The sequence below is a fragment of the Manis pentadactyla genome, chromosome 2 (assembly GCF_030020395.1).
Source record: "Manis pentadactyla isolate mManPen7 chromosome 2, mManPen7.hap1, whole genome shotgun sequence".
Classification (NCBI taxonomy): Eukaryota; Metazoa; Chordata; class Mammalia; order Pholidota; family Manidae; genus Manis; species Manis pentadactyla.
The window spans coordinates 205,242,800-205,266,706 of NC_080020.1; the positions used below are offsets into that span (position 1 = coordinate 205,242,800).

Here is a 23,907-nt window from a genome sequence, read left to right on the forward strand (position 1 = left end):
ATGGTAATATGAAGCAGAGCATGACTGCATTTTACTAGAAGGAACAAAGTTTTAAAAGAAGAAAATGATTTTGATGAGTTCTTGATCCAGGCTGCAGATCAGGGCCAACAGCCACAGACCAATGGTCACCTCCTTGCCCTGGAAGTGTGTGAGGGTTGTGGTTCCAAAAGGACTTACCCTTTCCTAGACCTCATGTCTCTGGCTTATATGCTTGGTAGAAGGAAGCATTCAGGCAAGAGTCAACTGCTACTCAGCCCCACTGATCCCTAAGGAGTCTCATTCCCAGGGTGCAGAGGCTGCAGGAATTGCAGACCTAGCCATATGGGAGCCCCGGAATCATAACCCAGGCACCAGGCCATAATGATCAGAGAAAGGGATCAGTAGTGTCCAAAGCGTCATTGTGCTAGACAACTCATTCAGCGTGCTAAAAGAGAAGGGAAATTGGGAATTATGTGCCTGCCCTACAGTCTTTCGGCTTGATACAACTTGGTCATTTTTTTTTTCTGTCTTGAGAATAAGAGGAAGACAGATGCTTACTTTATAAATATAGTAACAGAACAGCACCAAGAGTTGTATACCACTGTTGATTCAGTGAGAGAATCCACTCAGCCTATTAAAGTACAAGTTATAATATATATAAATAGAAAGAATGTATTTTTATTCCTGGATTCCCTTGCATTTTAGTTTCATTGTCCTCCTCCTTTGGAAAAGGGTGTAATCCCAACCTCACAGGGTTGTGAGAATTAAACACAGCCTTTTTTCGTGTGAGTGCTTTATTAAGAGTAATATAAATGTTACTCACAAGGTCTGAGTCACCCTGATATCACCTCACACCAGTTAGGATGGCTACCATCCAAAAATAAACAACGACAAATGTTGGCAAGGATGTAGAGAAATAGGAACCCTCCTACACCAGCAGGTGGGAATGTAAATTAGTTCAACCATTGTGGAAAGCAGTATGGAGGTTCCTCAAAAAACTAAAAATAGAAATACCATTTAACCCAGGAATTCCACTCCTAGGAATTTACCCTAAGAATGCAGGAGCCCAGTTTCAAAAAGACATATGCACCCCTATGTTTATCACAGCACTATTTACAGTAGCCAAGAAATGGAAGCAACCTAAGTGTCCATCAACAGATGAATGGATAAAGAAAATGTGCTACATCTACACAATGGCATATCATTTAGCCATAAGAAGAAAACAAATCCTACCATTTGCAACAACATGGATGGAGCTAGAGGGTATTCTGCTCAGTAAAATGAGCCAGGCAGAGAAAGAAATATCAAATGATTTCACTCATCTGTGGAGTATAAGAACAAAGCAAAAACTGAAGGAACAAAACAGCAGCAGACTCACAGAACCCAAGAATGGACTAACAGTTGCCAAAGGGAAAGGGGCTGGGGAGGATGGATGGGAAGGGAGGGATAAAGGGAAAAAGGTGCATTACAATTAGCACACATAATGTAAGGTGGGGGGGGGCCACGGGGAAGGCAGTATAGCACAGAGAAGACAAGTAGTGATTCTATAGCATCTTACTACGCTGATGGACAGCGACTCTAATGGGGCATGTGGTGGAGACTTGATAATGGGGGGAATCTAGTAACCACAATGCTGCTCATGTAATTGTACATTAATGATACCAAAAAAAAAAATGTCAACATAACTCCAAAAATGCCATGAGGAAAAAAATCTGGTTGAATTTTCAGTGTGAAAATGACACTGACCCTGTGTGCCCTCTGAAGTATTAGGTGTATATCCTAAAACCTTCAAGTGTCTGGAGAAGTGGTTTCCTTCTTAAAATGAATCATCTCCCGCTATGAGTGCTGGAATCTGACTAATTAGTACTGTCCTGTGACTGTGGTAATTCAGCCTGGGCTGGGTCACCATGCATAAAAGAGCAACTTCTGGATTGTCACTGGGAGGGAGCAGGTGGTTGAATGCAGCATTCCTTCCTTGGAGAGAATGTGTATCTTGAGAAATGGAAATACTTTCCCAGCAAAAAAATAAAATAAAATAAATATCACTCCACATTTTTCATTATTGATTCAACATTTATTCCAATTTTTGTGTCAAATGCTGGTGTGGAAAAGATTCTCAGTGTCTTGGGAAATCTATGGACTGACGAATAGCAGAGATTGTGCATGGAGGCAATACTAAATAAATGTTGAGCTTTAAAAAATAATGTATAATAAGTATATATGAATGAAATGATATGAGATCTGGGATTTGCTTTAAAATAACCCAGCTGACTGGGGGAGGGGATGTGGGTATACACTGAACAGAATTGGCCATGTGTTGATAATTATTGAAACTAGGTGATGGGTCCATGGGGGTCCATTATGCTATTTTCTCTAGTTTTGTAAACTTGAAAATTTGAAAATTTCCATATAAAAAGCTAACTAAAAACCCCCAAAGGTGTGACTTTCGCTTGTTTGAATGATTAAAACAATAATGTGTAGAAGCTGCGTACTGAAATATAAAATATAATAAAAATGTAACAAATATATAAGAATATAAACTATAGCTACCATTATTGGTGCTCACTGTAACACATGTATACCATATATACACATATTACTTTACATTTATTACACATAATTATACACACATAAATATATATATAATTTATATTTATAAATTATACTATATAAGTATATATGTATATAAAATGTAATTATTTATACATATGTACATTTCTATGTACATATGTGCATATATGAAATACATAAATGTGTGTTGCATCAATTCATTTAATTCCTGCGAACCCTACGTTAAGTCGGGTAAATTCTATGTAACTTACCTGCCTTTGCAGATGAGGCAATAAGGTAATACGGAGGTTAAATAACGTTCTCAAGGTCGTTAGGCAGGATTTGACTCCAGAACCCACGCTCCTTCTTAAAGAGCACCTTCTATAGCTGTCTGTATCCATACTGTTATGTACTATCAACAGTGTCGCCAGAAACTTCGTTTATCACAGCACAGAGCTCGTAGGTCCCAGGCCTCCGGAGCGAGGTCGGACGGGTTGGCTCGGGGGACCGGTTATCCAGCGTCGTCGGTCCGCAGAGCGCCCAAGGCCGGGACCGCCCGGAGCGGCGCGCTGCAGCCGAGAGCGCCACCTGGTGGCCAGCAGCCCCGCAGAGGCCGTCTCGGCGCGCGAGGGCCCCTGGGGCGGCGGCGGGGGCGCGGCCCGGGCGGAGAAGGCGGCCCTCCGGCCCCTCGCGGAGGCGGGCCTGCCCTCCCGCGGGGACCCCGCAGAGCTGTGGGCGTGGCGGCGCAGCCTGGAGACCGAGAGTGGGCCTGTCCCTGGGCCGCGCGGCAGACAGACCGGCCTTCCCAGCCCCGGGCAGCGGTGCCGGCCTCTCCACCTCCCGGGAGGCGGGAATTGTGTTGCGAAGGGGCTGGTTTGACCCAAGGACGCTGAGAGCTTGTTAACATGTCCAAGTACTTAAACTCCAGGTATTTATGTGACTAGGTCTATGTATATTCCTTTGTGTTCTCACCTCTTTCCAGAGAGGGAGTTAAACCTGGGACTACGTCAAATCATATAACTCTTTCTCTCAACAGTCGCCTTAGGCTTGTGGAGTGCACAGGCGGGAGGGACCCCCAGGCCTGGTCCTGCGAGGAGGCGGTGGGACCAGAGGGCGTGGGAGGCCGTCTGGCCCCAGACCTGAGGACCTACCCGGAGCTCTGACTCCCGATGCTGGGCAGGCGCCTCTCCTGAGTGCTGGGGGAAGGTGGCACAACTGCAGGGGCAGAAGAGCAGGGGTCTAGGTGCCAACTCTCTGCCTGGCACAAGCCAGCAGATCTGTCACATGGATAGGAGGCCTGTGTGGTAACTTTCTCCCTGCAGGAGATGACTCCACAGGACGTCACTGGCTCCCTCTCTGTGGCACATGCTCCCTTTTCTGTGGTCTGCGCTGCCATGCGGCCAAGCACATCCTGAAGGAAGCACTTCCCTGGGCCTTCTTCAGCATGCAGGCCACAGGCCCTTACTGCTCGGCCCCTCCTGTTACAGGCCCAGGATGCCCCAGAGGGACAGCAGCCCCTCCGAGGGCAAGGCCTTATCCCTCCTCCAGACCCGCCCAAACACACTGCAGGAAAGGTCCAAATCTAGAGGCCTTTCCTGGCCAAGGGCTAGGCAGGCCATCTAGTAATACCGTGTTATCGTGCTTAAGGGCACATCTCTCCATGAAAAGGCAGGGTCCTATCTGAAGGGTGACATTCATTATGTCATTCTATTAAGGAGGAAGAACATTTCTCACATCTGAGCAGGGAAGACAAGTTGTTTGCAGACCAGGTGGTCTCTGTATGGAGATCGAGGATGTCAAGATTGCTAATGAGGGACGTGGGGCTGGGCCATGTAGAAATGAGGACCCAAGGAGGATACTGTACACTTGCGTCAGATACTTAGGGCAGTTGTGGCTCAGAAGGGGCAGGCTTCCCACGATGAGATGCAAGAGTCATCTCTTGGTTGGGAACAAGCTTTCCTTGTTGCTTCTTCTGCAGGCCTTCCAGTCATCCTCCCCTTAACGTATCGCCAAAGAGATGGCTTTTATCTGTATGTTCAAATGCCCTGGGTACATTATGAGGTGAGACGGAGGTCACTTCTGGGTTCACTGGTGTTCTTCCAGAGTTGAGCTCTCGTCTGTGTGTATATCCGCCTTGGGCAAGGACAGGTCCTGGTGTAACCTGAGGTCCCAATGCTAGTTGTGTATTTGGAGACTCTGCTATTGCCGTAGAGGTGTAAAGTCCTTGAGGGCAAGAAACATGGAATCATTAGTCTGAATGGCTAGGCAGCTCAGAAGCTGTTACACCCTGTGGGCATCTGATATTTGGTGTTTGCTTCCACATGAAATCTCAAGATGCTATCATCCAGGGAGTCAGTTCACCTTGTTGCACCTCTCCACACAGCTTCGGGGGAGAGTGCTCCAGAAGGGGGGTGCGTCTTCTCCCATGGGGCTCTGTGTTAAACTCAGCATCTTTATTTGAGTACCTAGAAACCATGGTGATGGGTGCCATAGAAATAGAACGAGCAGCGAGGTGGGACAGAGAAAGGGAGCGCCCCAAACCCCAGGAGCCTGGGAACAGTGTTGTTGCGACACTGATGTTTATTTTTGAGCTGGCAGTATTATTTGTTGTGTCCTCTGTGCACAGCCTCTCCCCGCCGGAATCGTAGATGCTGTCTGCTACCCTATGTGCTCAGTACATTCACGGTGTCGCCAGAGGAGAAATGCTGCATTCCGCGTATCAAGGTTCACCTCATCGTACACGTTCAGGGCACGCTCACCCGCATTACTCCCCTCATTTGATCCTGTTCCCACATAGTATTCACCCATCTTTTTTTGGTGAATTTGAGGTTCCCAGACTAGTTCAAAAATCATGGGATAAGTGAGTGGTCAGAGCTGAACTCCGTTTCCTTGAGCAGGCCTCGCTCTACTAACATCAGGCTGTGCAGCCCCGGGAATTCAGGCAGGCTGGGCAGATACCCAGCGCAGTTGGCGCAGCATCGTTCAGGTTAAAGTGAGCTGGGTGCAGTGATCTGAGTCACAGAAAAACAGCTGGCGCTTCTGTGTGAAGCCCACAGAAAAATGTGATTGGCTACAGAAGAAATTTTGCTAATTTTATGTCTTGTGACAAAGGAAACCACAAGCCATAAAGGTGCCCTGCTCTCAAGGCTGACAGCCATTGCAAACAGCTTGCCAGCACAATCAACTTCAGTGCTCTGAGCTCTGGCTGCCTGGGCTCACCCGAACAGTGGTCCTGAGAATGGTCACGCGGCTGTTTCTCTCTCCATCCCTCACAGCACACTGAGTCAAATGTGACATGAAATAGAATCCTGGTTGTGGCTGGGCATGTTCCATCCTCATTTCTGTGATCCCGTTCGTACATGCCTGATGTAGCTGAATGGTACTACTTACAGGTCCTTCCACTTCTCGTCATGGAGTCTGCCTCTGCTTGGCTTACCAACCGAATGCCCTCTGCTTCCCCCTCCCTGTCCTCTGACCATTAGTCTCTACTTTGGCAAATCTGACCTATCCCTTGGCACCTGTAGTTTGAGCTTCAGGCTAGTGGTGAGGACCAAGGTCTCTCAACTTAGAGACCCCCAGTAAGACCCCAGAAGTGAAGTCAGCCAGACTCCCTGCCAGTTATAGAGGGGAGACCAAACTGGTCCCCCAAGAACCCAGCGAGGCTACCTACCTCATCCCTCCTCTCTCATCACTGGGTATAAGAAGAGTATTGAAAAGGCAGAGGGTGGACTGGTTTTCTGGAGAGAGGTCATTCCCTCTACTCCTTGAAGCCATGGAAGGTGGGTGGGGACCTAAGAGAATCAGAAAAAGCAGAAGTTGCGAAAAGAGGAGTCGGGCATTGTGCTCCCAGATGGTTGTCTGCTTGGCCCTCAGACTTGTTGAGGAGCGGCAAGGAGATGGGAGGGAGATGGTGGGGAAGGGATACTGCAGGGAAGAGGCCCAGGACCACTACCGTGATCAGTGAGGCATATGGAGCCATGTAACCTCACTCCCTTCAAGTCAGGAGACCCCTTCCCTTTACCTCTTCCTCTTGGCCCCAAACAGTCTGGAGGCCTAGAGAGGGGAGGAGGCTGTGGGTAAATGGAAGAGAAGTCTGACCCAGTGTCACAGGCAGCTCCAGCCTGCGCGATTGAGGGGGTGGGTGATGGTAGAGGTGAGGTGATGAGATTTGAAGTTTTAGGAGGAAAGACTGAATCTTAAGTCTGAAGTAATTGAAGGTGACTCAAAAGCTATGAAATATGGCAAAGAAATGATTAAGGGACCCACTATTTACAAAATGAAGGATGGACAACCTGGACTAGTTGGGGCCCAACTGAAGGACCCCAAATCATGTTTTATCCCCCAACTAGTTGAGATTATTCAGTAAACTGTCCACAATATTTTTGCACCTGGCTTCTCTCTCTCTTTTTAAATCATGATAAAACATACATAACAAAATATTATCTTAAATATTTCTAAGTATATAGTTCCAGTAGTGTTAAGTATATTCACATAAAGCTCTACCCTCAACAGGGTCGACCTGCAGGGAGATGCACAAGATGGGAATTATGTGAGGTGATAAGGACACACTTGGGTAGTGGTTACCTATTGTAGAGAAAAGACAGAGAAGGGCACCTAATCTGGGACCCAGGGATGAAGGAAGGCTGCCTGGAGGAGGTTGTCCTACGGTCATTTGGCATCTGGCCTGTTCTGCCCTTGATATAGTGCAGACTTCTCTCCACTACTCCTCAGGGGTAACCAGAAGAGGGCACATTATTGTAGGACGGGGGCTAAGGGGATGTAATCATCCATTGGGTTATATTTCCCCACTAATGCATTCACTATTTAAAGGCACAAAAACAATTCTAGAAAATTTATTGAAGACTCTCAATACACTTTCCCATGGAAAACTAAAAGGAGCAATATATATGGCTAGTAAATTTATTCAAAAATTTAAATATGTAAAAAAATATTTATTGTATTTAATAACATACTGTGGTTCATATGTGCCAGTCACTATTCTAAGCACTTTACATGTATTTAATTTAATTACTCTTTGCAACAACCCTGTGAGGTACAAAAGGGCCCCCCCTTTTGTAGATAGGGAAACTGAGGCATAAGGAGCCTAAGTAACTGGCCCCAACGCCATAGAACAAGAAGTGGCGGCCTGTGGTCTCAGCCTCAGATGGTTTGGTTTTTACAGGCCAGGAAAGTCTTGCCACTTTGGTCAGTTGATCAAACGGAATATATGTTACAGGGTCATCCCCTTCAAGGCTCCAGTTCCTCATGCACCTTCTGAAAAATTCACCTGAGTACCACCTTTTTTTCCTGAATTACAGACTCTACTGTTGTTTCTTCTTAGAGGATCACAGGTGGGATGGACAAAGAGCATGGATCTCAAGTCAGGTGAGCCCGGCTCTGTCATGACCAGCTGGGTGACCTCAGGCAAGTGACTTAGCTATAAGCCTGTTTCTACATCTTTGCCATGTTTTACCAAGGACCAAATAACACAGGCAAAGTGCCAGGCTTATGTGCAGAATGCTGCAAAATTAGTTTCTTTGATATGTTCAGAAGTATCTGTTGGAGTAGCCCTCAGCCTTCTGTGTTTTGAGCCCCTAACCTTATCCATCTATTTCCAACACTTTAATCAGGGCCCTCTTTTGAGTGCATTGCTGTTCACTTAAGTACTGGGCTCCCCCAGAAGCCTCTTTAGAGCCTGCACAATGGAAATACTCCTTTTCAGGCAAGGCTTCTATACCAAGAACTGGTTTCTGGGCCCAAGGAAGCCACTCCAGGGAGAGAGTGTCACCTGAACGCCGCTCGCACACCTGGAGTGGACCGAGGCCTGTGCTTGCAATTTTGGCCTCAGTTCCTGACACCAGTCTCCATGGGAATTAGCAAAAGCATCTCCAATTTCAGGGTACATATTTTCTATCTGAGGTTGAGCTACCTTCTCCCTCCATGGACCTGAACCACATCCTTCCCGAAATAAGTGACCCAGCCTCCTTGTGGAATGACCTATACTGAAAGCATGCCTTCCTGGGTGCAGTGCAAGAACTGGGACAATGCGCGAGGGAGAGATGAGGCTCTTGTGGATTAAACACAGCTGGTCAGGAGCCAAGTCATTAATGTTTCTCCTGACTTCCGTTTGGAGCAGCCAGGAACTGTTTTCCTCTCATCTTTACTCCTCTCTTTTGCCTCTCAAAAACCCCCTTGGTAATCAAAATGGAGGTACACAAAAGCAGGTACCCCAAATACCTCCCTTGTGACCTTATTTTAGTATCTCTTTCCTCTTTTGTCCTTGGGCAGCCACCCTCACACCCAAGTCTTCAGGCTGCCTCCTTGCCTATCTCAGCCTCCCCTGGCTGGGGTGGGTGGGCGAGGTGGGGGTGGGGGTTTAGACATGGTCCTACCCACAGAACTTTGCATCTCACTATGTCAGCCCCAAAATGTCAACAAACTAATTTAACAATGTTTCCAGGCTAAATAGAGAAGAAAGCAAAAGGAACTCTGGACTCCTTGCTGAGTTTCCTGTATAGTTCCAGATACACCGTCCCTGACTTAGTGATTCTCATGTTGGAGATTTCTTATAAAGCGGGAGATGCTTTTGGGTCAATGGGCCATTCAAGTGCCCTCATATATATATATGTATTTTTAAAAATTTTTTATTAAGGTATTATTGATATACACTCTTATGAAGGTTTCACATGAAAAAACAATGTGGTTACTACATTTACCCATATTATCAAGTCTCCACCCATACCCCAATGGAGTCACTGTCCATCAGTGCAGCAAGTTGCCAGAGATCCACTATGTCCCTTCTCTGTGCTACACTGTTCTCCCTGTGACCCCCCACACCATGTGTACTAAACATAATACCCCTCAGTCCCCTTCTCCCTCCCTCCCCACCCACCCTTTCCACCCCTCCCCTTTGGTAACCACTAGTTCCTTCTTGGAGTCTCTGAGTCTGCTGCTATTTTGTTCCTTCAGTTTTGCTTCATTGTTATACTCCACAAATGAGGGAAGTCATTTGGCACTTGCCTTTCTCCGCCTGACTTATTTCACTGAGCATAATGTCCTCCAGCTCCATCCATGTTATTGAAAATGTTAGGATTTGTTTCTTTCTTATGACAAGTACCCTCATATTATATTAGATGCCAAAGTTCTCTGCAAATTAAAAACACAATTATGAGATGACCATCATGCTCATAAGCAATAAGCTGAATCCTGTGCAGTGGTGATGAGGGCCAGGACTATAATCAGCTGTCTAATGTCTATTTAGTGATATTATTTATGCTTTCTTCCAGCCCCCATTACAATTAACTATTGAGGAAGAGTAAATTTCAATTTGACTTTTCTGTGGTAACATATAGCTCTGGTAAGTCATAGTTTCCTTCTCCAAAATGTAGAGTAGTCTTCAGAGTGTGGTCCAGGAACCAGCAGTGTCACCATTACCCAGGAACTTGTGAGAGAGGCAAATTCTCAGGCCCCACTTGAGACCTACTGAATTCAACATTCTTGGGGTGAGGGGCTAGCAATTGGTATTAGAACAGGATTGTGATGGGTGCTCCAGTTTGAGAACCACTGGTGGAGAGTAGCCCATTAACCAGGTAATAGTCTATTACCCATTCTAGCTCAGAGCACTGACCTGTCCCATTTCAGGAGTCTCCCAGAGAAAATAAAACCCTTGTCAATCTTCTCTCTTTTCTAATCAATTTACCTTGTTTTTCCTGGATTAGTAAGTTGACATGGGGAAAAGGGAACCAGCCTTAGGAATAAGGGGGATGGAGAAAAGAACTCTTAGGAGGAACTTGCTTAGTACAGCTGAGGGCTGCAAGCAGATTAAGTCTTGCCGAGTTTAAACTGAACCAAAGGGGAGGCATGGGCACCCACTGTGCCCACCAGGGCTGCTGAGCCTCACCACCTCAGGAGTAAGTTCCTTGCTGATCTGTCTCTCATTCATCAATGAGACAAGAAGAGTTGTAGAAATGTTGTTTATTGATGTGTGGTGCCTGGTTTTAAAGTAAGTCAGCAATAGGATTTCTCATCATAGAAATGGTCTACAAGAGTACAGCCTTTCTGTTGACTAAGGGATGATAAAGTAGATATTATGTTGAATAACTTCTGCCAAAAGGAGGTGTTTACAGTCACAGTGGTCACTACTCACTGGGTGCTGCTGGCTACTGGCGTGACCGTACCCGCTGCCGAGGTAAAACATCCACACCTCACTGCATTAGCTTCTTGTGACTCTTCAAGAGAGGGACTATTATTGTCCTACTTTTCGATGGGGGAACTGAGGCTCAAAAAGGTGGAGTCATCTGCCTGTTAGAAAGGCACAGAGTTGTGGCTTCAGCTAAGCAGTCTCAAAATCCCACGTCGGTGTGTAACCACCAAGCTGGGCTCCGTCCCCTGAGTCTAATGGGCCTGCATCCTCCCTTATCAGTTTCCCACGGGATCTCAGCTTCTCCGCCCTACTCCCACCTTACCTTCTTGCCCCCTCCCAGTTAGTTTCCTTCTTCCTCAGTTGGTTGACATGCTGACTGCACACTTTGTTTTCAGGGGTCTCTAGAGGCTGCTCCTTGTCTGATCCATCCATAATTAACCTTAAGAAACAATCAGAGACAGAATTTTTATTTTAAATTTTGTGCTCTCTTGGGCTTAAAAAACACAGAACATACTTATTTGTTGATGAAGGACCAGCAAGAGAGTCCCTCTTAGATGTTGATGGTGTTGGGCTGAAGTGGGTATTACAAGTAAGCCAGTGGTTGATGGAGCCCCTGTAGAGTAAATGGAACTTCCATGGCTAGGATTCTCCCCTCACCCTGACTGGCTTGCCTACTGTACACCACAGTGCTTGCAGATGCAGGCTTGCCCATGTGTGGGTAATACATTATTATTGACTCTACGTAAGAGCTCCACCCAGTGCTCTGCCAGGGCTGCGAGGTTGCAGAGAGGCCCAGAGGTAGAGACTGGATTGCCACCTGCAGACTTGCCCTGAGGCAGATGGGACTCTAGTGCTTGGCCTGCCACCATGAGGATAAACTGAGTATAAACCCTTTTACCCCAAGACTGATCCATTGTCACTTTTCGGTCTCACCTAATCCAGAGTGAACTTGCCTGGGGCTGAGACCCTCAGGTGAGACAGCCACCCCCCACCCACCCTAGCCAACCCCGGGCAGCAGTTCTCAAGTGTGTTTGCATGAGTGGGTCACACCTCCCAAGAGGTTGTGTCTGCATCTGACCCCAGCTGTTTCAGCTACTTTCTCCTACTCTGATTCTGAATCCCCCAGGGCAGGGACCAGGACACTGGTCTTTTCCAGAAGTCCCTAATAATATGTAAGATTAGACTGCTTTGGGAAAAGCTGGATTGAAGGAGTAAACCTTGCTTCTTTCATTTTCTTGCAGCACCAAATCACCAATTTCAGAAGCTGCTTATGGAGATCCTGAGGGCGGTGATCCCAAAATTTGCAAACACTGCTCTAGAGTGGATGTCCTCAAACTTGAGCATGTGTCAGATCCTCCCAAAAGCTTTGTTAAAACACAGATTGTGGGCCCCACTCCCAAGGATCCAGTTGGTCTGGGGTGAGGTTGGGAAATTTGCATTTCTAGTAATTCCAAGCTGGTGCTGATGCTGCTTGTCCAGGGACCACACCTTGAGAATTGCTGTGCTAGATCCTTCCATTGTGTTAAAGAGTAGATTGGCCCTCAGCTCAGCCCAGAGAGACCTTTCTTCACTTCAAACTAAGATGTGTAACAGTGATAACATCTGACATGCCAGGGCTTTCTCAGAAATCACCGGGCTCCTTAAGTAGCCCAGAGCAGTGTTTCCCCAGGGTCCAGCAAGCCTTCCATTTACTGTTGATACAGGCATTAGGAAACTTGGGTCCTAGGATTCCAGTTACAACCCAGACACTAACTTGGTGATAGACTAGGACAAGTAATTTATCTTTCTTTGGCCTCATTTCCCTCATTTGCCAAATGTGACATTCTGATTAGAGTCAATGAGAGAAAAAGTCAAATACATACAGAAGAAGTTTTAATCTCAAGGTACAATCCTGGTCATTACCCTCAGTCTCTGACTGGGAAGATTAGATTGTGATTCCTGGATCTTGTTTTTCACTAACTTGTGGGGTGACCTGTAGCCAGTGGTCAGGCCTCCGTTTCTTCATTGGTTAAGTAGATGGTTTGGCCTGGGTGGTCTCAAGTGTCACTTGCAGCTGGGAGATCATGGGGTTTCAGTCCTGACCCCAGCAACTGAGATTGGCTTCATTCTTATGTAGATTTATAGAAGTTTGTTTCTATTCTTCTGATTGTAGTCTAGGTTGAGGGCACCAAATATTCCATTTAAAGTATCTGGGATGCTTGCAATAAATGGGAAGAGAAAGTGTCAGGGTCGTTTCACACAGAACAAGACCAAACAAAAACAAAAAACAAGCATATGTGGCTGTGGCCTTCTGCAGAGTAGCCTGACTTACTGTGATCACAGTGGAGCCTCCAGGACGTGGGTGAACACAGAGAAAAGGGAAGCAGGCATCCTGGCAGAGAGTGGGTGAGCGAGCAGAGCCCCCATCTCTCTGTACACAGGGCTGTACTTCCTCTTCAGCAGGCTCTGAGCCTCACAGCAGGACAGGGAGGAAGGCAGGCAGGCAGCTGAATCCCTGTTTCCCTGGAAGGAAACTCTGGCTCTGGGAGGTCAAATGAATTTTCCGTAGTTCTCTGGAGAGGACTGCTATATGCTTGGCTTGGGTTTAGCTCTTTCACCAAGTATGGAAGGTCAAGGAACAAGGTCTTTTCCTGAGTAAACCCAGAGAAGGGCCTGAATCACCAGCAGCTCCTTGGTGAGAGAGATACCCTGGCTTGTACTCTTGAGATGAGGCAGGCAAAACATAGGACTGTCACCTGGAGAACCCTAGGCACAGGGGACCCTAGGCTGGGGGAGGAGTGGGTCCTGCAGGGATCCTGGGGCTAGGACTCCTGTAAGAGTTTATTAAAATTGGGTTCTGAAGTAAGCTTGATGAGGTGAGCTAAATAGAACTAGACCTGAAATTAAATCTCTGCAAATTTAGCTGCTTTTCCATGCTTACTTGTAATGTGCAGGTTGCATTTACAATGGTCTACTGATTGTTTTCATGTTCATTCTCATCAATATGTTTGTAAGTTCTCACATTTATAAGGGGAGAGCTCTGCCCCAGCACCCTGGCCTGGGTGAGAACAGAGGCTGTTGGAAGGAAAGGCTGGAGTTGGGGGAGTGGGGACAGGGACAGCTGCTGCATCAGCCTTAATCTGGGGAGGAATTTTTCATTGTTGAGGGATAGTGTGACAATTAGTGAGATGTCATTAGAGTACACAAAATATAAACAGTTATGGGAAGTAATTTTTACGGTGCTTTTGACTGACAGATATTTAGCCATGATCACTGGACAGACAACTGATGTGCAATTGTATTGTAATTGTCTGTTTATTGGTCCACAGCTGCACCTAGACTAGAAAGTACTCTCAGGAGTACCCATTTTCTTTTCACTGATGTTGTCTCACCATTATTAGACTTGGCATTTAATAATTATTTGTTGAATTAAATTATGGAATGTGGTTGATGATTGAAGTGAATTAAGTTAAAAATGTCATCTTTTGGGATAAATTGGTTTCATTTTAAATCCATTTTGTAACAAAGCAGGGAAAAGGATGTTAATAAATCAGTGACTGAATAAACCAATGAACAAAACAGTAAATAAAAGACAAATAAGAAACAAATACATCAGTAGCCTCTTGACTTGTCCTGATGAAATGAGGCTCTGGAAGAGACTGGCTTAAAGATGGCGGCGTGAGAGGTGAGACATAAACCTCCTTCCAAAACCACATCTAATATGAAGATGTAGCAAATACAACTAATCCTGAAAGAGCAACAGGAAAGAAGACAGCAACAGACTGCCTACATCTGGGGAAAAGACACCTCACAGAAAAGGGTAAAGTACCAAAGCTGTGATCCGGTGGAACCCAAGCCCTTTCCCCACCCCAGCTCACTAGCAGGAGGAAGAGAAATGGAGTGGGGAGAGGATGGAGGCCTAGGACTGCTGAACACCCAACCCTGGAGGTCTGCTCTGGGAGCACAAACCTACATTACATGCTGCTCTGGAGACTAGTGTGGTTGGAAAACTAAAAGACAGGCAGAATACTTGGAGAGACTGAGATTCCAGCCACTTGTGGAGAACAGGTACCCAAAACCAGCCACTCTGGGACATAAGAAAGGCAGGCACCCTGAGAGACTTCCTAACAGTGAGAGGGCTGCTAAAGGGACAAGGGTTGCACAGAGCTTGCTGCTCAGGAGAAAGGACAGGTGGACAAAATTGTCCTGACACTCTCAGCCCAGCAGGTTGGGAACTTTCAGGAGCTTCAGGCACTCCATCTCCCTGGCTGGCAATGCAGCTCTGAGGCCCCCCACAATGATATGCAGCATGCTGCTCCTTTCTCCCAGCTGGCACCAGCTTGCAAACCTGCTGCCTGCCATTGCACCAGGCAAGATGGAGGGCAGGCCCGCCTATGACAGCTACAAGGGCATAGCATAGGGGTTCCTCCCTGCACACTTGGTCCCCTGGCTCTAGCAGTGGAGGCAGACCCTGCAGCCAGGAAGCAGGAAAGAGCTCTTTCATCCTGGCAGGCACTAGTGCCACTTGCTTGCAACCCCCGACATCGCTCCAGGGTCTGAGCAGCTCCAGAGAGTAGAGCTTCTATCACTAGAAGGTGCTGCCTACACCAAGTTATTATTATAAATGTGAAATATCAAAAGAACCTGGTACAAACCAAAATCCCACAAACACCAGAAAGAGGACCAAATGAAACTAAACACACCAATTTTCCTGAAAAAGATTTCAGAATAAAAATCATAAACATGCTCACCCAGCTGCAGAAAAATATTCAAGACCTCAGGGAGGAATTCAAGAAAGAGATAGAAACTTTGAAAAATATAGTATCTGAAATGAAACATAAAATGGAGGGATTTAAAAGCAGATTAGATGAAGTAGAGGAGATGATAAATGAAATAGATATTAGAGAATAGCAATACAAAGAAGCTGTGGCACAGAGAGAAAAAAGGATCTTTAGGAATGAAAAAATATTAAGAGGACTGTGTGACCAACCCAAATGGAACAATATTCGCATTATAGGGAGACCAGAAGAAGAGAGAAAAAGGGATAGAAAGTGTCTTTGAGGAGGTAATTACTGAAAACTTCGTTAATCTAGGGAAGGCGATAGTTTCTTAGGCCATGGAGCTGCACAGATCTCCCAACACAAGGGACCCAAGGAAGATGACACCAAGATATATAATAATTAAAAAGGCAAAGATCAAGGATAAGGACAGAGTATTATAAGCAACCAGAGAGAGAGAAAAAGATCACACACAAAGGAAAACCCATCAGGTTAACATCAGACTTCTCAACAGAAACCTTACAGGCCAGAAGGGAGTGGCATGATATAGTTAATGCAATGAAACAGAAGGGTCTTGAACCAAGAATACTCTGCCAGCAAGATTATCATTTAAATTTGAAGGAGGTATTATACAAATTTCCAGGTAAGCAAAAGCTGAGAGAATTTACTTCCCACAAACCGTCTCTATAGTGTATTTTGGAGGGACTGCTAAGGCTAAATAGCTGTCACCAGAGAAAATACCATGACAGTACAGGAAGTAGACCAATTAATTACTAAACAAATACAAAATTAGATCAACTACCCCAGGGTCAGTCAAGGGATACACAAAGAGTACAGAATATAATAACTAATATATAAAGAATGGCGGAGGAAGAAAAAGGAGGAAAAAAAAGAGAACCTTTACATTGTGTTTGTAATAGCATATTGAGTTAAGTTAGACTGTTAGATAGTAAAGAAGCTTCCCTTGAACTTTTGGTAAGCACTAATCTAAAGCCTGCAATGGCAATAAGTACCTATCAATAATCACCCTAAATGTAATGTAAATGGCCTGAATGCACCAATCAAAAGACATAGAGTCACTGAATTGATAAAAAAGGAAGACCCATCTGTATGCTGCCTACAAGAGACTCACTTCAAACCCAAAAACATACACAGACTAAAAGTGAAAGGATGGGAAAAGATATTTCATGCAATTAATAGGGAGAAAAAAGCAAGAGTTGCAGTACTTGTGTCAGACAAAGTAGACTTCAAAATGAAGAAAGCAACAAGAGACAAAGAAGAATATTACATAGTGATAAAGGGGTCAGTCCAACAAGAGAATATGACCATTATAAATATCTACGCACCCAACATAGGAGAACCTACATATGTGAAACAAATACTAACAGAACTAAAGGGGGAAATAGAATGCAATGCATTCATTTTAGGAGACTTCAACACAGCTCTCACTCCAAAGGACAGATCAACCAGACAGAAAATAAGTAAGGAGACAGAGAGGCACTGAACAACAATTAGAAAAGATGGACCTAACAGACATCTACAGAACACTCCACTCAAAAGCAGCAGGATACACATTGTTCTCAAGTGCACATAGAACATTTTCAAGAATAGATCATATACTAGGCTACAAAAAGAGCCTCAGTAAATTCAGAAGGATTGAAATTGTACCAATCAGCTTCTCAGACCATAAAAGTATGACACTAGAAATAAATTATGCAAAGAAAACCAAAAAGTGCACAAACACATGGAGGCTTAAAATTATGCTCCTAAATAATCAATGGATCAATCACCAAATAAAAACGGACATCAAGCAATATATGGAGACAAATGAAAACAATAACTTAACACCGCAAAATCTGTGGGATGCAGTGAATGGAAGTATATTGCAATACAGGCTTACCTCAGGAAAGAAGAGCAATCCCAAATGAACAGTCTCAACTCACAATTAATGAAACTAGAAAGAGAAGAACAAATAAGGCCCAAAGTCAGTAGAAGGAGGGACATAATAAAGATCAGAACATAAATAAATAAAATTGAGAAGAATAAAACAATACAAGGAATCAATGAAAGCAGGAGCTGGTTCTTTGAGAAAATAAACAAAATAAATAAACACCTAGCAGACTTATCAAGAAAAAAAGAGAGTCTACACACATAAACAGAATCAGAAATGAGAAAGGAATAATCACTATGGACACAACAGAAATACAAAGATTTATTAGAGAATACTATGAAAAATTATATGCTAACAAACTGGACAACCTAGAAGAAATGGACAACTTTCTAGAAAAACACAACCTTCCAAGACTGACCCAGGAAGAAACAGAAAATCTGAACAGACCGATTAACAGCAACGAAATGGAATTGGTAATCAAAAAACCACCTAAGAGCAAAACCCCTGCAACAGGTAGCTTTACCACTGAATTTTACCAGACATTTAGTGAAGACCTAATACCCATGCTCCTTAAAGTTTTCCAAAAAGTAGAAGAGGAGGGAATACTTCCAAACTCATTCTTTGAGGCCAGCATCACTCTAATACCAAAATCAGGAAAAGACACCACAAAAAAGAAAATTACAGACCAATATTCCTGATGAACATAGATGCAAAAATACTCAGCAAAATATTAGCAAACCTAGTTAAAAAACACACCAAAAAGATCATCCATCACCATCAAGTAGGATTTATTCCAGGGATGCAAGGATGGTACAATATTTGAAAATCCATCAACATCATACACCACATCAACAAAAAGAAGGACAAAAATCACATGATCATCTCCATCATTGCTGAAAAAGCATTTGACAAAATTCAACATCCCATTCTTGATAAAAACTCTCAACAAAATGGGTATAGAGGGCAAATACCTCAACATAATAAAGGCCATATATGACAAACCCACAGCCAACATCATACTTAACAGCAAAAAGCTGAAAGCTTTTCCCTTAAGATCAGGAATAAGACAAGTATGCCCCATCTCCCAACTTTTATTCAACATTGTACTGGAGGTCCTAGCCACAGCAATCAGACAACACAAAGAAATAAAGGCATCCAGATTGGTAAGGAAGAAGTTAAACTGTCACTGTTTGCAGATGACATGATATTATACATAAACAACGCTGAAGAATCCATCTCAAAACTACTAGACCTAATAAGTGATTCAGCAAAGTTGAAGGATACAAAATCAATACACAGAAATCTGTTGCATTCTTATATACTAATGATGAACTAGCAGAAAGAGAAATCAGGAAAACAAGTCCATTCACAATTGCCTAAAAAAGAATAAAGTACCTAGGAATAGACCTAACGAAGGAGACCTATACCCTAAAAACTACAAGACATTCCTTTGAGAAATTAAAGAAAACACCTATTCTGGAAAAACATCCTGTGCTTATGGATAGGAAGAATTAATATTGTCAAAATGGCCATCCTGCCTAAAGCAATTTACAGATTCAGTGCAATCCCTATCAAAACACCAACAGCATTCTTCAATGAACTAGAGCAAGTAGTTCTAAAATTCATATGGAACCACAAAAGACCCAAATAGTGAAAATAATCCTAAGAAGGAAGAATAAAGCAGGGGGGATTATGCCCCTCAACTTCAAGGTCTAGTACAAAGCCACAGTAATCAAAACAATTTGGTACTGGCACAAGAACAGACCCATAGATCAATGGAACACAATAGAGAGCCCAAATATAAACCCAAGCATATATGGTCAATTAGTATATGATAAAGGAGTCATGGATATACAATGGGGAAATGGCAGCCTCTTCAATAACTGATGTTGGCAAAACTGGACAGCTACATGTAAGAGAATGAAACTGGGTTATTGTCTAACTCCATACACAAAAGTAAACTCGAAATGGATCAAAGACCTGAATGTAAGTCATGACACCATAAAACTCTTATAAACATGAGCAACTTTTTCCTGAGCACATCTCCTCAGGCAAGGGATACAAAAGCAAAAATGAACAAATGGGACTACATCAAACTAAAAAGCTTCTGTACAGCAAAGGACACCATCAGTAGAATAAAAAGGCATCCTACAGTATGGGCGAATATATTTGTAAATGCCATATCTGACAAGGGGTTAACATCCAAAATATATAAAGAACTCACATGTCTCAACACCCAAAAAGCAAATAATCCGATTAAAAAATGGGCAGAGGATCTGAACAGACACTTCTCCAAAGAAGAAATTCAGATGGCCAACAGGCACATGAAAAGATTCTCCACTCGCTAATTATCAGGGAAATGCAAATTAAAAACCACAATGATATCGTTTCATACCAGTTAGGATGGCCATCATCCAAAAGACAAGGAACAACAAATGCTGGTGAGGATGTGGAGGAACCCTCCTGCACTGCTGGTGGGAATGTAAATTAGTTCAACCATTATGGAAAACAATATGGAGGGTCCTCAAAAAACTAAAAATAGAAATACTATTTGACCCAGGAATTCCACTCCTAGGAAGTTACCCAAAGAAAACAAGATACCAGATTCAAAAAGACATATGCACCCCTATGTTTATCCCAGCACTATTTACAATAGCCAAGATATGGAAGCAACCTAAGTTTCCATCAGTAGATGAACGAATAAAGAAGAGGTGGTACATCTACACAATGGAATATTATTCAGCCATAAAAATAAAACAAATCCTACCATTTACAACAACATGAATGGAGCTAGAGGGTATTATGCTCAGTAAAATAAGCCAGATGGAGAAAGACAAGTACCAAATTATTTCCCTCATTTGTGGAGTATAACAATGAAGCAAAACTGAAGGAACAAAACAGCAACAGACTCACAGACTCCAAGAAGGGACTAGTGGTTACCAAAGGGGAAGGGTCAGGGAGGTTGGGTGGGGAGGGAGGGACATGGGGATTGAGGGGTATTATGATTAGTACACATGGTGCATGGGGATCACAGGGAAGACAGTGTAGCCCAGTGAAGACAAGTAGTGACTGTGGCATCTTACTATGCTGATGGACGGTGAGTGCAATGGGGTGTGGTGGGGACTTGATAATATGGGTGAATGTAGTAACCACGATGTTTTTCATGTGAAACCTTTAAAAGAGTGTATATCAATGATACCTTAAAAAAAAAGTGCTGAGACATTATTGAGATAACTGTCAAATTGGAATATGGAAATAGCATTGCAGTAGTGTTGGATAAGAAAATGGACAGGTAAGACAATGTCCTTATTCTTAAAAAAATCAACAGAAGTACTAAGAGGTAAAGAGTCATGACCTATTAACTTTTAATTATTTCAGGAAACAGCACTGTAGAAATAGAGAATGGGAAAAACAAATATGGTAAAATGTTAATTGGCTAATGTGGATAAAGGGTATATATATGTTTAAAATTACTTCAAAATAAATTTTTTAAAAAGAAATAGGTGTCTGGACATCCTATGCTCTGAAGAGCATTTTGGACTCTGCAGAGGTCTGTAGTAGTCCAGCCCAATTCTGATGGAGACCAAAGGGATGAGACCAGGATCATCATCTTGATTCAGACAGAAGCCACTTAGTGTTGCTCTGCCTTGTGGCCAAGCTGCCAGGTGATCTCCTTGTGGAGCGACCTCTCTTCTTCCTACAAGAACCATGGCCACGCTCCATATCCCAGGAGAATATTCCTATTAAGGTATCTCACAGGACTGATAATGTCCCATGTGTCAGCTTTTCCCTCAATTTAACTACTCCAAGGCTCCTTACTATGGTATTCTACTCTGCTCTGTGGATGGTGGGTAGGAGTAGTGGGTGGTTAATCTAAAACGAATAGCTTCCATGAGGTGGATACTGCCATGGTATGAATGTCAGATATAACTGAAAGCCAGAAGAGAAGGCATTTCTGAAATGATGGGCCACCAGTTCCCTCCTTCTATAGGTTAGATACCAGGTCAGGTGCTATATAGAAGAGTAAATCCAGACACAGACACACACCCACACACATACACACTTTCCCCTCTAGATCCTTACAGTTGAATGGAGAAGGCCATACAAACACACAGAAAATTATAATAAAGTCAACATATAATAGGGACAATCATTTTTGGTTTAAATAATGATTTGCCGATTCCTTATAAATAGCCTCTCTTGTTCTTGCCATTAACCTTTCTTTCCTCTCTACCTTTATCTGATTGCAACTTATGGACATTACACAGAATTGGTACAGGCTGAGATGTTCTCCTTGGTTCTTCAGCCATGACAAAGAATTTAAAAGCAGAGACAACAGCGAAGCAGAGCAAAAGTTTTATTTGAATAACTCCAAGTGAGGAGCTGGCCAGAGTCAAGGTAGATACTGGCCCCAAACTTTTAGACAGGAGGCTTATGTATTGCATTCCAGTTAGGAGGCACCTCTTTGATGAGGTGGTGTTATTTGATTTATGGGTCTTTCTGTATAGCCATCCCTCTCAGTGAGCATGGCCTTTCCCCATGCTGAGAGTGATATGGGCAGTTCTTAAATCTATTCGCTTGTCCCCTCCCCCCACCCTCTACCTCTCCTGATGGGACCTGGTTGGGGAGGAAGTTGTCTCCCTGCAAAGCCTTTGTTGTCTTCACATGGGTCCCCCTACCTGGGCAGAGTTTGGGCGACTTTTTTTTTAACCTTATCTGGGGGGCTTTCTCTTTGAGCCTTATCAACCCCTTTTCTGGCTGCTCACATCTATCTTTCTACCTAACAGAATGGCAGTTCCTATGAAAAGCAAGAACCAGAAAAACAATAGTGTTTTAGTCAATTCTTGTTAGCAGGAAAACACTAGAGACTGGAAGGGTCATGTGAGGCAGTAAACTATTGCTCCCAGCAATTAAAATACTTTGTCATCTGAAAAAGAGAGGTCAGAACTGCCCTGGAGCTCAGTGGAGGGCCATAGGGTGACTGGAGATCTGGGCTTGGCTGCCAGGGCAGGAGAAGGGAAACGATCTGGTGGGGACCAGGGCAGCCCAGCCCCCCAGGGAGGATGCAGCTTCCTATCTCTGCTCCTCTGTATCCTGCATCTCACTTTGGGAAGTCACGTTACTTCTCTGAACTTCGGTTTCTACATGCAGCATGGCCATAATATCTACTCGATCCACCTCACGGAGTAGTTGTAAGCATAAAATGAGTTAACATATGTGTATAAACTCCATCCCAAGCACACAACACTATACGTAGTGGCTGCTCATTTGAGGTGAGCTGGCAAGTATCCAGCACCCCATTAAACCAGATAAATAATTCAGCAACTTCCCTGAAAGTCTTCCAAGGACTCAAACAGCTTTATCAGGCATCCACTCTGCTGTGAGGTACATGATTCAATCTATCATCTCAGCAACTTCACCAGAAAGCGTTTTCCCTTTCCCTGGGGCAGAGGGAGGAACTGAAGCTCCGGAGGGGCGACTATATCATTTTTCTGAGGTCACAGGGGATTCGAACTGAGATCTGTCTGGCTTGAAGCACATTCATTTTTCCCTGGACCCCACTGACTCACAGCTTTGATGGAATGGAAGGAAGTAAAACCTAGAACTTTACCTTAAGTCACCAGGTCCCCGTACACACAAGTGGGACATGGAAAGATGAGAAAAGAGATCATGGGATCTCTGAGAAAGTCACCTTGCCTCAAACTGCTTTGTGGAGACTGCTGAGGGCCAATGAGAGGCCTGTGTTAATGAAATGGGCGTACCTCTTCGTCGTCCCCACCCCCAAATATCTACTTAGGGTGACCAACGGCTCACAGAACACACATCCTGGCCTCAAATAGATCTCTTGAAACTGCCCAGCTGCCCTCAGCAACAGACCAGATGGACACTGGAGGCAGACAACTTTAGGGAACAGCTTGAGAGGGGATGGGCAGGGGGCAGCTTCACTCTGACACGCTTTCCCAATGTAGTGCTGCCTCCTCCTTCCGGCCTGCTTTCTGATGTCCCCAAGGCCTTTTCAAGTAGGGAGAGTGGAAGGACAGAGTGGATGTGGCCAATAAAGAAATGACATCTTCTAATCAGGTCATCTAGACAGCCCCTTGTTTAACCCAGCTGGCTCTGAGCCTTTTGCCTGGGGATCATCCTGTTTTGTAACAGTAAAGCTGACTAGGCTGCTCTGTCTAGATCCTTGTTTGATATCAACAAGCACAACAGCGATCTCCCGAGAGAATTCTGTCTTTGTGACAGGTCTCCAGAAGGGGGCATTGCTGTTTAGCCAGGGGAGTCAGCCAACGGCCTCTCCCCATTGGGACTGCTACGATAAGCGTCTGCTGGTGGATTTTCCTTGGGTATAAGAAGGATGTGTAAAGAAGAGCCTCAGTTTAAAAAGAGAATGCACTGAGGTTGCAAAATAGAAAATCCTTGTACAGAAACCAATTTGCTTTTTTAAAAAATCATCTTTCATTTTGTAATAATTTTAGATTTATGGGCAAGTTGCAAAGACACTACAGAGACAAGCTCTTAATTTTTGATAGTCTTTTACATTAATTTTGTTTCCCTGGTTATATTTGCATGAATTTTGAGAACAG

The 23,907-nt window shown here is 44.1% G+C and overlaps 2 long non-coding RNA genes across 2 annotated transcripts in view; one reads left to right on the plus strand and one right to left on the minus strand.

Moving 5' to 3' along the window:
• Positions 1–2,822: 2,822 nt before the first annotated feature.
• Positions 2,823–23,907, plus strand: part of LOC118935369 (uncharacterized) — a 133,949-nt gene continuing 112,864 nt past the window's right edge. The window contains exon 1 of the long non-coding RNA XR_008995878.1: positions 2,823–3,457. This is a non-coding gene — a long non-coding RNA (uncharacterized LOC118935369). The remainder of the gene's footprint in view (positions 3,458–23,907) is intronic.
• On the minus strand, positions 8,929–13,753 carry LOC118935413 (uncharacterized). The gene is made up of 3 exons (XR_005033808.2): positions 12,984–13,753; positions 10,995–11,111; positions 8,929–9,675 (listed from the first exon to the last, which is right to left on the minus strand). It is a non-coding gene; the product is annotated as an uncharacterized LOC118935413 (long non-coding RNA).